The following is a 14932-nucleotide window of genomic DNA, read 5'->3' as shown; positions in this document are numbered from 1 at the left end:
AGGAGAGTAACTTTAGGCAAGTACTTACCCTCCGTATCCTCTTTCGTAAAATAATAATAATAATAAATAATAATAATAATAATAATAATAATAAATAATGATAATAATAATGAGTTGGGGGCACGTGGGCGGCTCAGGTGTTGATCCCGGAGCCCTGGGACGGGGTCCCGCCTCGGGCTCCCTGCAGGGAGTGTGCTTCTCCCTCCCTCTGCCTGTGTCTCTGCCTCGGTGTGCCACGAATCAAAAAATAAGATCTTTAAAAAAACCCAGCAGGTTGGGAGGGAATATGTTAAGTGGTTAATGCGGTGCCTGACACATAGTAAGAGTTCAGCAGAAGACAGCTATTAGTCGATTCTAAGAACCTGAGGTGTTGCTGCCTGTTTTCACTCCCGCAACCAAAGGAATTCCAAGGGTAACCTTTCACCAAAATAAGCGCGAACCCGAACTCGCACTCTCGGCGACGCCGCAATTTGCCGTCTCCGGGCCACCGTCGCCGAGCATGCGCACAGAGGCGTGGCGGGACGTACGTGTCATGGCGAGCTCCAGCTGAGCGGTTTCCCGTGTCCGGAGGACGGCGTGTGGATCGTCTCCTCGGGCTGGTGTGTGGTTTCCCCATCTCTCGGCGAGCGTGGCGGGTGCGTCGGCGCGGGGCGGAGTGGCGCTGGAGTCCCTCTAACGGCGGAGCTCTGTTTCTCCAGTGTCGGTCACTCGCGGGCCGTTTGCTGGCTTGTTTCGTAGTTGAAAGGAGACTTGGCCGCGGGGGTCGGGGCTGCCGAGGGAGGACGCAGGCGTCGCTCGAGGGGCCGCAGCGCAGGGCCGGCCGCCGGGTGTGCGGGCGACCTGGTTCGGACCCCGGGGGTTCTCACACTTGCTGAGCCGTTTGTGGGATGGGACGAGGCTTTCGCAGTTACGCGGAGTTGCATCTCCAACTGAAGCTGGCGAGACGCGCCAGCGCCTTCTATTTTTGTATTTTCCCACTTTTGTCCCCTTTTGCTCGTACAGCCTCCGAGTCCCGGGGACGCCACGTGTCCCAGTGGTGGAAGGCGGCCCGTACCCCCGCCTGGCTGCCCAGTTTCCGTCTGGTGGTGGGGAGGACTCGGATGTCGCCGGCGGGTCCTAGCGCCGGGCGGGGTCTGCGGCCGCCGCCGGCCCCCGGGTCGCCGTGGCGGCCCCTCCCGGCGGCGGGTAGACGCCCCGGAGCCCCTCGCCGGCGAGGCGGAAGCAGGGCGGGACGTCCTCCAGCTCCGCCTGCAAAACGGTCTCTTAGGAAGTCTCTCGTCTCCTCGAGCTAGTTTTAAGGAGTTCTTACTGTGGTTTTGTGAACTTGCTGGGAGCTCGCTTTTTCTAATCAGTTTTTATTTTCCAGACTTTCCAGACGACTTGAGACTAATTGATCAAGGTGATCAGTTAGGTGACCGAGGTACTCCTTTATCTCGAACCTTCCATGCTGGAGTGGAGCGTTGCACATCGGAACGTTCAGAAAGGCAGCCCAGTTTCCTAGTAACGTTGCCACCCTTGTACGGAAATACCATCTTTTCCATGTGATGCCATAGCGCTGAGTCTAAGAGACTTTTTCGTTGGCTTTAACTCTTCACTTCATTCAAGAGCATTGACCTTCCCGGCCTCATCGACATCTTCTCTTCCGTCGCCTTCTATCACCTACTGATTTTCTCCTTTTCTGGTTGCTGCTTCTTGGTCTCTGTTATACGCTGGTTCTCTTCTATTTGGCGGTTAAATTTGGAGATCCTCAGGGCTTGGTTATTAAACCTTTTTCTTTCTGGGTGGTCTAATCTACATTGTAGTTGATGCTTTTATATCTATTTTAGCCATCCTAGTGCGTCTGGAGTGGTATGTCATTGTGGGTTTTTTTTTTTTTTTTTTTAAGATTTTTGTTTATTTATTCAGTAGAGACACACACACAGAGGCAGAGACACAGGCAGAGGGAGAAGCAGGCTCCCTGCAGGGAGCCCAACGTGGGACTCAATCCTCAGACTCCAGGATCAGGCCCTGGGCTGCAGGAGGCGATAAACCACTGAGCCACCCAGGGATCCCTGTCATTGTGGTTTTGATTTGCGTTTCCCCTATAGTTAATGATGCTGACCTCTTTTCATATGCTTATTGGCCATTTGTATACCTTCTTTGGAGAAATATGTATTCGTATCTTTTGTCATGTTTTGCACTGGGTTGTCTTTTTATTGTTGACTTGTGTAATGCTTGCATTCTGACACTAGATGTTTATCAGATAATATGGTTTGCGGGTCGCCTGGGTGGCTCAGCGGTTGAGCATCTGCCTTTGGCTCAGATCTTGACCCTGGGGATCCTGGGATCGAGTCCCACATCGGGCTCCCTGCATGGAGCCTGCTTCTCCCTCTGCCTTTGTCTCTGCCTCTCTGTGTCTCTCATGAGTAAATAAAATCTTTAAAAAAATAAAAAGAACAAAAATTATTTTTTTATATAATAAATTTATTTTTTATTGGTGTTCACTTTGCCAACATATAGAATAACACCCAGTGCTCATCCCATCAAGTGCCCCCCCTCAGTGCCCATCACCCATTCACCCCCACCCCTCACCCTCCTCCCCTTCACCACCCCTAGTTCATTTCCCAGAGTTAGGAGTCTTTATGTTCTGTCTCCCTTTCTGATATTTCCCACACACTTCTTCTCCCTTCCCTTATATTCCCTTTCACTATTATTTATATTCCCCAAATGAATGAGAACATAAAATGGAGAACAAAAATTATTAAAAAAAGACATGATTTGCAGATATCTTCTCTAATTGTATAACTTGTCCTTTCACTTTCTTGATGGTGTTGTCCTTTGAAGCATAAAAATTTTTAATTTTGGTGAAGTCCAGTGTTTTTTTCTTTTGTTGCTTGTGCTTTTGGTGTCATAACTAAGAAACCAAGAATGCTTGCTCTAACATCATGGAGATTTACATCTATGTTTTCTTCTAAGACTTTTATAGGGTTAGCTTTCAAATTTAGGTCTGTGGTTCATTTTGAGTTAATTTTGGTATGTGAGGTATGTTATGAAAGAATAACTAGGATAAAAATTTTCAAACTTTAGTGCACATCACGATCACCTGGAGGGCTTGGTAAAGATTGCTGGGTTTTACTCAGAGTATCTGATTCAGTAGGTCTGGAGTGGAGCCCAAGAATTATCATTTCTTCCAAGCTTCCCAGTGATGCTAATCATCCTAGCTGGGAACCATGATGAAAACTACTGGTGTAGAACTGTAGTTTACAATATGGCTACACACATGAGAACTGCTGGACAGTTTATCAGTTCCCAGGATCTTTTCCCCAAGATTTTCTTTTTAAAGTAATCTCTGCCCCCAATGTGGGGCTCCAGCTCATGACCCTGAGATCAAGAGTACTGCCCTCTACCTGCTGAGCCTGCTAGGCACCCTTATTCCTCATGATTGATTCAACTGCCCTGAGGGTCAATTTTTGGTAAAAATTTTAAAGATCTTTTTATTTGTTTACTTGAGAGAGAGAGAGCAGGGGTTGGGGCTGGAGGTTGAAAGGCAGAGGGAGAAAGCAGACCCCTGCTGAGCAGGCGGCCTGATGCGGGCTCCATCCCAGGACCTCAGGATCATGACCTGATCCAAAGCTCAGATGCTCAACCAACTGAGCCACCCAGGCACCCCTCAATTGTTGGCAATTTCCAAAAGCTACTCAGGTGAATACAGTGAGCACTCAAGATTGAGAACGTGGCTCTGGGAGAATGGTGGATTTCAATCAAGGATGGAATTACCTGGGCAGGTTTTGCATTACTGTCCTTAAATTCCACTCTTGGAGATTCTAATTCAGAATGAGACTACTTTGATACTTCTTTATTAGCTCTCCTAATAAATCACACATGGAAGTAACACTACTGTAGGATATTTTTTCATTTTTCCTTTCATCATTTTCAGTATCTCCCTTTTCACTGAAGATTTTTTTTTAAAGATTTATTTATTTATTCATAGAGACACAGAGAGAGAGGCAGAGACACAGGCAGAGGGAGAAGCAGGCTCCACGCAGGGAGCCCAACGTGGGACTCGATCTCGGGTCTCCAGGATCACACTCCAGGCTGCAGGCAGCTCTAAACCACTGCAGATTTTTATTCCCTTTCTCAAACTTGAATTCCTCTATCTTTTGAACAAAGACTTCATGAACTTGTTCCCTTAAATATTGTCTTGCTTTCTTTTTTGTCCCAAACTTTCATTTCCTTATTACTCATTTATAAATTTCTGAGGACTTACAATTCCTTCTACCAGTTTGTTGTAAGTAAAAATTTTATTAATGATGAGTGGGATTGTTCTAACGTGCTTATGATATGCAGCCAGATTTACCATCCTCTGCTTTATTTTTATCTCCTTTCTCTAAAATGAATGTCTAGAAATGGAATTGCTGGGTCAAAGGATATATATGTTTTAAAGTTTGATAGGTATTGCTAGAACACCTTCCAGAAAGGATCTGCCAGTTTTACTATACTTTCAGCCAACAATAGGACTTCTGTTGTTGCTGTTGTAATTTTTTTTTTATCAGTAGGGTAGACAAAAAATAATATATTCTTTAAACAGTTGCTATTAGTCGTACTCGAGCATTATTTCCAGTGCTTATTGGCTATTTGCATTTCTTGAGTGCCTGTTTTTCTTTTGCCTCTTTTTCTGGATTGTGTTTATTTCTTAGCGTTGCATTGGACTCTTAACATGGTTTGGGCTTTCCCATTGGGCAGAGCTATAGGTGGGGGAGCTTGGTGTTGAGAGAAGGCCTGGGTTCTAATTCTAGCTCTATCAGTGTACAAATCTTTTTCTTTCTCTGGATTTCAGTTCCGTAAAATGAGAGGCTTAGCAATGTTTCCTACTTCCCTCACTATGTGATATTGTAATGTCTACTTCAGGGGACCCATCTCCTCTTTTTCTGTTCTCTTTCCCTTCTTTGGATCCATGCACAATGCTGTATGAGATGTAAAAATGATGTAGTGAAAAAATAGGGCTTTTAATGGGTCCTTCAGTTCAGAATCCTTCAGTAGGTCTTGGGTAACATTTGAAGACACTACCTGGTCTTAATCTTTCTCCCTCACCTTATTTATTTCATAGACTATAGTGATAGAAGAAACTCTAGGAGTTACTAGCTATTTGTTTCAACCTATCATCCAGTTTAAGAATTTCTTCCTCTGTTATAGAGAGACTAGCTCAATTTGCCGTGAGCATTTTATTAATTCATTCATTTGGTCAACAACTACTGTGTGCCAGCTCTATGCCAGACATTGTTCTAGGTGTCATAGGTAGAATGGTAAAACAGATAATGCCTTCGTTCCTTATGGAGCTTACACTGCAGTGCGAAAGATGGAATTCTATTCTGCAGTTATGGTATCAGGTTAGAGGTCATCGTGAATGTGTGTGGATGCTTGGACTCTGGGTGGTTATTTTAGATGTGGTTAGGAAAGGCCTCTCTGAAGAGGTGTCATTTGATTAGAAAAGTGGTCAGCAAGTCTTACAAATATTTAGGGGATGATATTCCACACAGAAAAAACAAACAAGTGTGAAGACCTGTGAGTCAGAGACTTGTTTGGCATGCTCAGAGAAGATCTAAAAGGATTAGTACAGTTGGGACAGAGGGAGTAGCCAGGGGCCCTATCTTATTAGATGGGGTCATCTACGTAAAAAAAAAAAAAAAAAAATTTCTTGATAACCTGCAATGTGCTAGATGTATTTTAGTCACCACTTGGGATAAAGCAGTGAACAGAGCACTCAAAAAACTTTACCTTTGGGGCGCCTGGGTGACTCAGTTTGTTAAACATCAGACTCTTGATGTCCGCTCAGGTCATGGTCTTGGAGTTATGAGATTGGGCCCTGTGTCCATCTCTGTACTGAGCATGGAGCCTGTTTGGGATTCTCTCTTCCTCTGCGCCTCCCCCTCTTCACACACACACACTTAGATCAGATCTCTCTCCCAGTAAAACAACAACTTCAAATCCTTTATCTTCATGGAGTACATATTTTAGTAGAAAGAGATACCAAGAACTAATGAAAACGTCAAAGCGGGTAATGGAATTGCTGTGGTAAGGAAACAAGGCAGGGAAGGGGGATGGCAGGCAAGCATGTGTGTATACACGGTGAGGTGGGAGTTGCTTAGAAAGATTTCATGTGATGTTTGACCAAAGTTCTGAAGGCATCCCAGGCAAGACTGAGACCTGGGGACGAGTGTGTACTGGTCAGTATGAACTAGCAAAGAAGCCCATCCATGTGTTGGTCGAGTGGAAGGAGAGGGGGAATGATAGGAAAGAGGGTCAGAGAGGTGACAGGAGGCTGATTATATATGTCCTTGCAGATCTTTGCAGCGATTTTGGTTTTTTACTCTGAGATGGAATACGATTCTCAGGTTTTGGTTTGAAGCTTGGGATGAAGTTAAGTTTTTTTTTTTTTAAATTTTTATTTATTTATGATAGTCACAGAGAGAGAGAGAGAGGCAGAGACACAGGCAGAGGGAGAAGCAGGCTCCATGCACCGGAAGCCCGACGTGGGATTCGATCCCGGATCTCCAGGATCGCGCCCTGGGCCAAAGGCAGGCGCCAAACCGCTGCGCCACCCAGGGATCCCTGAAGTTAAGTTTTAAAGGAATCCCTGGCTTCTGTGCTGAAATGTCCTTTGGGAATTAAGGGTAGAAGCAGGGAGACTGACTATGGCAATGATCTATGCAGGAGTTGATGTCTTGGTTATTGTAAATTATGCTGCAATAAACATAGGGTGCATATATCTTTTTGAATTAGTGTTTTCGTTTTCCCTGTGTAAGTACCAGATAGTGGATTTATTAGATCGTGTGATGTTTCTATTTTTTATTTTTTGAGGAACCTCCATACTCATTTCCATGGTGGCTGCACCAATTTACATTCCTACCAACACCACACAAGGGTTCTTTTTTCTTCACATCCTCTCCAGTAACTTGTTCATTTTTGTCTTCTTGATTTTAGGCATTCTAGCAGGTGTGAGGTGGTAGTTCATTGCGGTTTCAATTTGCACTTCCCTGATGATGAATGATATTGAGCATCATTTCATGTGTCTGTTGGCCATCTGTTTGTTTTCAGAAAAGTGTCTATCCTCTACTCATGCTTTAATTGAAAAAATTTTTTTTTTTTTTGGTGTTGAGATGTATGAGTTTTTTATATGTTTTGTATGTTACCCCTTATTGGATATATCATTTTGCAAATATCTTCCCCATTCATTAGGTTGCCTTTTTGTTTTGGTGATGATTTCCTTTGCTGTGCAAAAGCTTTTTATTTGATACAGTTCCAGTAGTTAGTTTTTTTGTTTCTCTCGCCTTAGGAGATGCATCTACAAACATACTATCTTCCAAAACTGAACCATGTCTTCTGTGTACAATGTCGGCTTAACTTCTTCTTTACCAATATGGATGCCACTTACGTTCTTCTCTAGTCTGACTCATGTAGCTAGGACTTCCAGTACTATTTTGAATAAAAGTGGCAAGAATGGACATCCATGTCTTGTTCCTAACGTTAGAGGGAAAATTTTCACTTCCCGTTGGCTGTGGGTTTAATTCTTCATATATGGTCTTTTTTTTTTTAAACTTTATTTTTTTTTAAAGATTTTTATTTATTTATTTATTCATAGATACAGAGAGAGAGAGAGAGAGAGAGAGAGAGGCAGAGACACAGGCAGAGGGAGAAGCAGGCTCCACGCAGGGAGCCCGACGTGGGTCTCGATCCCAGGCCTCCAGGATCACACCCCAGGCTGCAGGCTGCACTAAACCACTGTGACACAGGGGCTGCCCCATATATGGTCTTTATTATGTTTAGGTATGTTCCCTCTAATTTCATTTTGTTGAGAGTTTTTATCATGAATGGATGTTAAATCTTGTCAAATACCTTTTTCTGTATCTATTGAGTTGATCATATGATTTTTATTCTTTGTTATGTTGATGTGGTTCATGACGTGGATTGATTTGTGAGTATTGAACCATCCTGGCATCCTAGGAATAAACCCATCTATTGAAGTGAATGATCTTTTTAATATATTGTTTTATGAGGTTTGCTAATTTTTTTTTTAAGGTTTTATATTTTCATGAGAGACACAGAGAGAGAGGCAGAGACACAGACAGAGGGAGAAGCGGGCTCCATGCAGGGAGCCCGATGTGGGACTCGAACTTGGGAATCCGGGCTCATACCCTGAGGCAAAGGCAAGCGCTCAACTGCTGAGCCACTCAGGTGTCCCAGGTTTGCTAATATTTTGTGGAGAATTTGGCATCTATGTTCATCAAAGATAATGTCCTTTTTTTGTGGTGTCTTTGGTTTTGGTATCAGGGTAGCCTCATGAAATGTATTTGGAAGCTTTCCTTTTCTGTTTTTTGGAATAGTTGGAGGAGAGTAGTTATTAATTGTTCTTAAGTGTCTTGTAGAGTTCGCTCATGAACCCAGCTGGCCTTGTACTTTTATTTTTTGGTAGTGTTTTGATTACCAATTCAGTTTCATTACTCATAATTGGTCTATTCAGGTTACCTATTTCTTCTTGGTTCAATGTGGAAGATTGTATGTTTCTAGGAATTTATTTCTTTCAGGTTGTTCATTTTGTTAGCATGTAGTTTTTCATAGTATTCTCTTATAACCCTTTGTATTTCTGTGGCGTCAGTTGTTACATCTCTCTAGTTTCTCATTTTATTTATTTGGGCCCTTTTGCCTTTTTTCAATTTTGTTTATTTTTTCCAAGAACTACCTCTTGGTTTCATTGATTTTTTTTTTTTTTTATGTTATTTTAGTCTCTGTGTCTTTTATTTCTGCTCTGATCTTTGCTATCTCTTTTTTTTTTTTTTTCTCATTTTGGGCTTTGTTCTTTTTTTTTTTTTAGTTCATATAGGGATAAAGTTAGATTGAGTTTTCTGTTGCTGGAGGTAGGCCTGTATTGCTATATACTTCCCTTTTAGAACTGCTTTTGCTCTGTCCCATAGAATTTGGACTGTTTTTTCATTTTCATTTGTCTTCATGTATTTTTTAAATTTCTTTTTTTTTTTAAAAAAGATTTCCTTATTTGAAAGAGAGAGAGAGAGAGAGAATACACATGCACAAGAAGAGGGGAGGAGCAGAGGGAGAAACATACTCTCCATCAAGGAGGGAGCCCAGTGTGGGGCTCGCCACACCCTGAGCTCATGACCTGAGCCAAAGGCAGATGCTTAACTGACTAAGCCACCCAGGTGCCCCTAAACAACATGTTCTTTAGTCTCCATGTGTGTGTTTTTTTTCCAGTTTTTTTCTTTTGATTTATTTCTAGTTTTTTACCATTGTAATTGGAAAAGATGCATGATATCATTTCAGTCTTCTTAAACTTATTGAGACTTGTCTTTTTGGGCCTAATATGTTATCTATTCTGGAGAATGTTCCATGTGCACTTGGAAAGAAAGTGTGCATTCTGTGATTTTGGATGGAATATTATATATCTGTTATGTCCATCTGGTCCATTGTGTCATTCAGATACATTGTTTCCTTGTTGATTTTCTGTCTAGATGATATATCAATTGATGTAAGTGAGGTGTTAAGGTCTCCTACTATTGTATTACCATTAATTTTTCTCTTTGTATCTACTAATAATTGCTTTATCTGTTTAGGTGCTTTGGTGTTGGGTGCACAGATACTTAACAATCATTTTATCCTCTTGTTAGATTGATCCCTTTGTTGTTGTGTAACGTCCTTTGTTTTTTATTATAGTTGTTTTGTCTATTTTGTCTGATATAAGTATTGCTATCCTAGCTTTTTTTTTTCTTTTGGCTTCTGTATGCATGGCAAATGTTTTCCATCCCTTTACTTTCAGTCTGTGTGTGTCTTTAGATTTGCGGTGAGTCTCTTATAGGCAGCATATAGATGGGTCTTTTTTTTTTTTTTTTTTAAGATTTTATTTATCTGTTAGAGGGCAAATGCAAGCAAGCAGGGGGAGGAACAGAGGGAGAGGGACTAGCAGAATCTGCACTGAGCATGGACCCTGACCTGGGGCCCGATCACAGGACCCTGAGATGGTAACTTAAGCTGAAACCAAAAGTTGGGTGCTCAATAAACTGAGCCACCCACGTGCCCAGATGCTCTCTCTTTCTTTTAATACATTCTTGGGGCACCTCAGTGGCTCAGTTGATTAAGTGTTTGACTCTTGGTTTCAGCTTTGATCTTAGGGTCCTGGGACTAAGCCCCACATTTAGGCTCCCTGCTCAGTATGAAGTCTGCTTCTCCCTCTCCCTCTGCTGCTCCCCCTGCTTGTGCTCTCTTGCTGTCTGCAAATAAATAAAATGTTTTTTTTTTTTTTTTAATTTTTTATTTATGATAGTCACAGAGAGAGAGAGAGAGAGAGAGGCAGAGACACAGGCAGAGGGAGAAGCAGGCTCCATGCACCGGGAGCCCGATGTGGGATTCGATCCTGGGTCTCCAGGATCGCGCCCTGGGCCAAAGGCAGGCGCCAAACCGCTGCGCCACCCAGGGATCCCTAAATAAAATGTTAAAAAAGAATACATTCTCTCTGTCTTTTGATTGGAACATTTAGACCATTTATATTTAAAGTAATTATTGATAAGTGTGTACTTACTGCCATTCAAAGAATTTGTTTTCTGGTTGTTTTTGTAGTTCTTTGTTCCTTTCTTCTCTTGCTCTCTTTCTTTGAGAGATTGATGTGTATCTGTAGTATTTTGTTTGGCCTTCTTTCTCTTTATTTTTTGTGTATCTGTTGTAGGTTAGGTGTGTGGTTACTCGGAAGTTCATGTATAACATGCTAAGTAAGAGCAGTTCATACTAATTTGATGGTCATTTAAGTAAAAAATCTTTTTCCTTTTTCCCTTTCTCTTTTTACTTCCTGCTCCACATTTTGTGTATATGTTGTGATATTTTACATCTTTTTCTTATGTCTAAGTACGTCCATTTCTTTTCCACTTAAAAAAGTTCCTGTAACATTTTTTGTGAGACTGGCTTAGTGGGGATAAACTCCTTTATCTTTTGTTTGTCTGGGAAACTCTATCTCCTTTGAATCTGAATGATAATCTTGCTGTGTAGAATATTATTGATTGTGAGCTTTTTTCCTTTCAGCACTTTAAGTATATCATGCCCCGCTCTTCTGGCCTGCAAAATTTCTGCTGCAAAAAGAGACTCCTCTAATATGAATGGTTATTCACTTGATGTTATCCAAGAGATCTCTTAATCTTTCATCATTTTATAAGAATTTTTTTTTCTCTCTGTTATTCAGCGTGTGTACCCAAGATTGCTGATATGTTTTTCAGATCCTCTAACCTATTGTTGATTCCATCGGTGTGTTTTTTATTTGGTTGTATGCTCAGCTCAGATTGGCTCTTTAAAATATTTTCTATCTCTTCACTGAAGGTCTCAGCGAGTTCTTCCACTCTTTTTTTTTTCCAGCCCAGTGAGTACCTTTATGATCCTTTAAATTGTTTTTCAGGCATATTTTTAAAGTCTGTTGCAGTTAATTATTTTATTGATTTTTTTCTTGTTTTTTTCTTTTGGAGCATATTCCTCTGTCTCCCCATTTTGCTTGACTTCTGTGTTTGTGTGGATTGGGCAAAAGGGTTAGTTCTCCAGAAGCTGAAAGAGTAGTCTTGTGTATGGTGACCTCTATGCAGACTGTGTGTGCTTTCTGACTTGCTGTCTGGCTGGAGCCGTGGTGTATGTGCCTAGTTACTCTTTCAAACAATGTCTTTTTACAGAAAGGATAAGGCAAAAAATTTTAAAAAGAATAAAAAAGGAGAAAAAAAGGGAGAAGAAAAAAAAGAAGGAAAAAAGAACAAGAAAGAAAACAAAACCAAAAAGAAAAAAATAGAAGGAAAATAAGCCAAATTTTATAAAGTTAAATAGTCAAAATTAAAACACACACAAAACATGAACCTGCAGCTTGTTTTCTTTGCCCTGGCACCACAGGGCAGCTGGGAGGCTTGTGGAACTGGGTTCCCTGAGGTCACAAGCTCCCTGTGACGACTGGACTTGCCAATTATGGCATTGGGACCCTCCAGTTAGGGTGTTGGAATCCACTTCTTATGGCAACCAATCTCTTCTGCCAGCCTTGCCTTTTGAAGTGGAGAGGGAGAGACTATTCCTGCAGTTCCTTGGCCCTTTTCAGTCATGGCTTTTTTTTCCTGTGTTCTAGTGTGTCTGGGGCTGATGTGAGTCTGTGGATCCTGTGCTTCCTGAAATCACAGTGTCATTGGGGAGATTGGACTTGCCTACTGTGGTGTCTGGACCCTGTTCTGATCTGGGCTGTAAAGGTGAGGAGAGAGCATCAACTTTGTAGTCCCCAGTGCCTCTGACCTGGAGACCTTTCCTGCAGCTCCTCTGCTGCTTGGCAGAGTTTTAGTGTTGTCTCTTTTATATGCTGCTAGTTGCTTTTTTTTTTTTTCCCTAAGATTTTATTTATTTGAGAGAGGGCACAAGTGAGAGTGATAGAGCATGAGCAGGAGAGGGGCAGAGGGAAAGGGAGAAACACAGGGAACAGGGAACCCTACGTGGGCTCGATCCCAGGATCCTGGGATCATGATCTGAGCTGAAGGCAGACAGTTAATCAACTGAGGGACCCAGGTGCCCTTGCTAGTTGCTCCTTTAAACTGTGGGTTTTTTTTTAAATTGTACCCAAGGACAGAGGGATCTGTTCCTGGTCCTTTAGTACCGTCCCTTCCCCGTGCAACTCACAGTGTTGGGGGTGGGGGTTCCCTGTTACCATGACTCTGTCTTTCCTGCTGTTCTCCTGCCATTCTGTGTTTAGTTGTTCAGTAGTTGCTCAGTCAGCCTGCAGTTCTTCAGGAGGAGTTGTTCTATTAATAGGTGTAATTTGGTGTGTTCTGTGGAGGAGGTAAGTTCAGAGTCTTCCTACATCACCATCTTGATTTGGAACTTGCAGGAGTTTCTCTCTTTTTTTTTTTTTTAAGTTTTTATTTAAATTCCATTTAATTAACATACAGTGTAATATAAGATTCAGGGGTACAATTTAGTGACTCAAAACTTTCATAAAACATCTGGTGCTTATCACCATAAGTGCTCTCCTTCATCCCCCATCACCTCTTTAACCCATTCCCCCAACACCCCTCTGGTAGCCATCAGATTTTTCTCTAGAGTTAAGAGTCTGTTTCTTAGTTTGTCTCTTTATCTCTTTTTCCCCCCTTTGCTTGTTTGTTTTGTTTCTTAAATCCCACATATGAGTGAGATCATATGGTATTTGTCTTTCTGAGGCTGACTTATTCCACTTAGTATAATACACTCTAGTTGTATCCACATTGTTGCAAATGGGCAAGGAGTTTTTCTTCAAGGGAAATACCATCGGGATAGTAAGGGGAGGAAGTGGGGTCAAGATGCGGATTTTGTTTTTTCAGTGGGAGAAGTAACAGCATGTTTATATCTAGATAGTAATGATTTGGTAGAGAGACAGTGATGATACAGGAAGAGGAATCATTGCTGGGACTCTGTGCTTGAGTAAATCAGAGTAGGATTGTTCTTGGGTGGGGGGTGGGGTGGACTATTCATTCACAGGAACAGATTGGTGGGGAGAGTACATGGGCAGAGAACCATTTCCCTGTAAAAGAAGGAAGTTATCCATCTGTGCAGAATGTGGGAGGGATCTGAGGGTCTACTTCATTCAGGCCTTCTGTTTTTGGTACCATCTTTAGCCTCATTAAGATCTGTGAGAAATTAATTTTCAGAAGATTCCTAAGATAAATGAGTTTTAGGTTCTTTACTGCAGTTTTTCAGTCTTTGCTCTACTAATGAATACTGGGTATCTCTGTGGAGGCAGTTTCCTAAATATATTTGACCACAAAACCATTTTTTTCACTGAGCATTTAATATTTTAAATAAATAGAACCAATTTTGGAAAGACTAACCTACTTCATTTCCCCTTCTCTAATTTGCTGAGTTGGCCAGGGCTCTTGTTTGCAAGAGCAGAAAACCCAATTTAAACTAATTTAAGCCAGAAAGGGAACTTACTGGCTCTCATGACTGGGCAGAGCAGGGCTTTGATCCAGGTGCTCAAATAATGTCAGTATGGGTCTTTCTCCAGCTTATATTAAGCTTAATTCCTTATGTAGCTTCTGTCCTATGGCAGGCAACACGGCCTCCAGCATCATCAGTTTGACATCCTCCTCACTTAGCCACTTCAGTGAAAGGGGAAGCCATCTTTCATCTTTCTGTTAGCTTTGCCATAGAAGTCCTCTTGATGATTTTCATTGGCTGGGCTTGTCATGTCCACCCCTGAACCAATTGTTGTGGCCAGGAGGATAGGTTAGGTTACTTTAAAGGCTTTGGTCATGTGTCCCACTCCTTTGTCTAGGGAAGGAGGAGGCCTGTGATTGGCAGCCCCACCACGACTGTGTGGTGTACGTATTAACTACATTATTAGATTACACTATTTCTCATTTTTTACTGTTACTCCCAATGTAAAAGGAGCTGAGCTTTGAACACAGGTTTGTCTGATTTACGAGGCATAGTTTGTCATACTTGTAAAGAGTGCATTACAGTAAAGGTCACAAAATGATCCTGGCTAGAAGCTGCTCTGTTAATTGGAAGTTGTTGATGAAGAGATTGGGATCTGGCAAATGAAGAGAGGGAACATTTGTTAGGCTGAGACCAACAGAGAGTATTAAGATCCCTAATACTGCTGTGGGCAACCCAGATGAGGAGTAGTGGTCATTCATTCATTGTACCTACATTAGGTAGGCAGTCAGGTGCTGCACAGCAAATGGGCTTAGGTTCATTTGGCATGGTTGTACTTCTTTGGGTAAGTCAGCTTCTCTGTTTCAGATGGCTCTTTATTATTTTTTATTTTTTTAAAGATTTTATTTAGTTGACAGAGAAAGAGCGCACAAACAGGGGGAGCAGCAGGCAGAGGGAAAGGGAGAGCCCGATGTGGGGCTTGATCCTGGGACATTGGGATCATGACCTGAGCCAGAGGCAGCCACTTAACTGA

General features: G+C 42.0%; 1 protein-coding gene across 11 annotated transcripts in view; it reads left to right on the top strand.

Annotated features, from left to right (window-relative positions):
* The first annotated feature begins 492 nt into the window (after positions 1-492).
* Positions 493-14932, top strand: part of CDKAL1 (CDKAL1 threonylcarbamoyladenosine tRNA methylthiotransferase) — a 641987-nt gene continuing 627547 nt past the window's right edge. Inside the window, exons 1-4 of one of the 11 annotated variants that reach the window (XM_072729038.1) lie at positions 500-599; positions 7619-7803; positions 11350-11389; positions 12128-12245. The gene's annotated coding sequence lies outside the window, so the exon portion shown is untranslated. Of the gene's footprint in view, positions 636-7618; positions 7804-11349; positions 11390-12127; positions 12246-14932 lie in introns of all 11 variants that reach the window. The other 10 variants (XM_072729035.1, XM_072729036.1, XM_025999310.2 and 7 more) reach the window with 10 other exon arrangements.

Source organism: Vulpes vulpes, chromosome 12, assembly GCF_048418805.1.
Source record: "Vulpes vulpes isolate BD-2025 chromosome 12, VulVul3, whole genome shotgun sequence".
NCBI classification, from domain to species: Eukaryota; Metazoa; Chordata; class Mammalia; order Carnivora; family Canidae; genus Vulpes; species Vulpes vulpes.
Note: the sequence above shows the minus strand (reverse complement) of the source record. Positions and strands in the feature narration are given on the sequence as shown.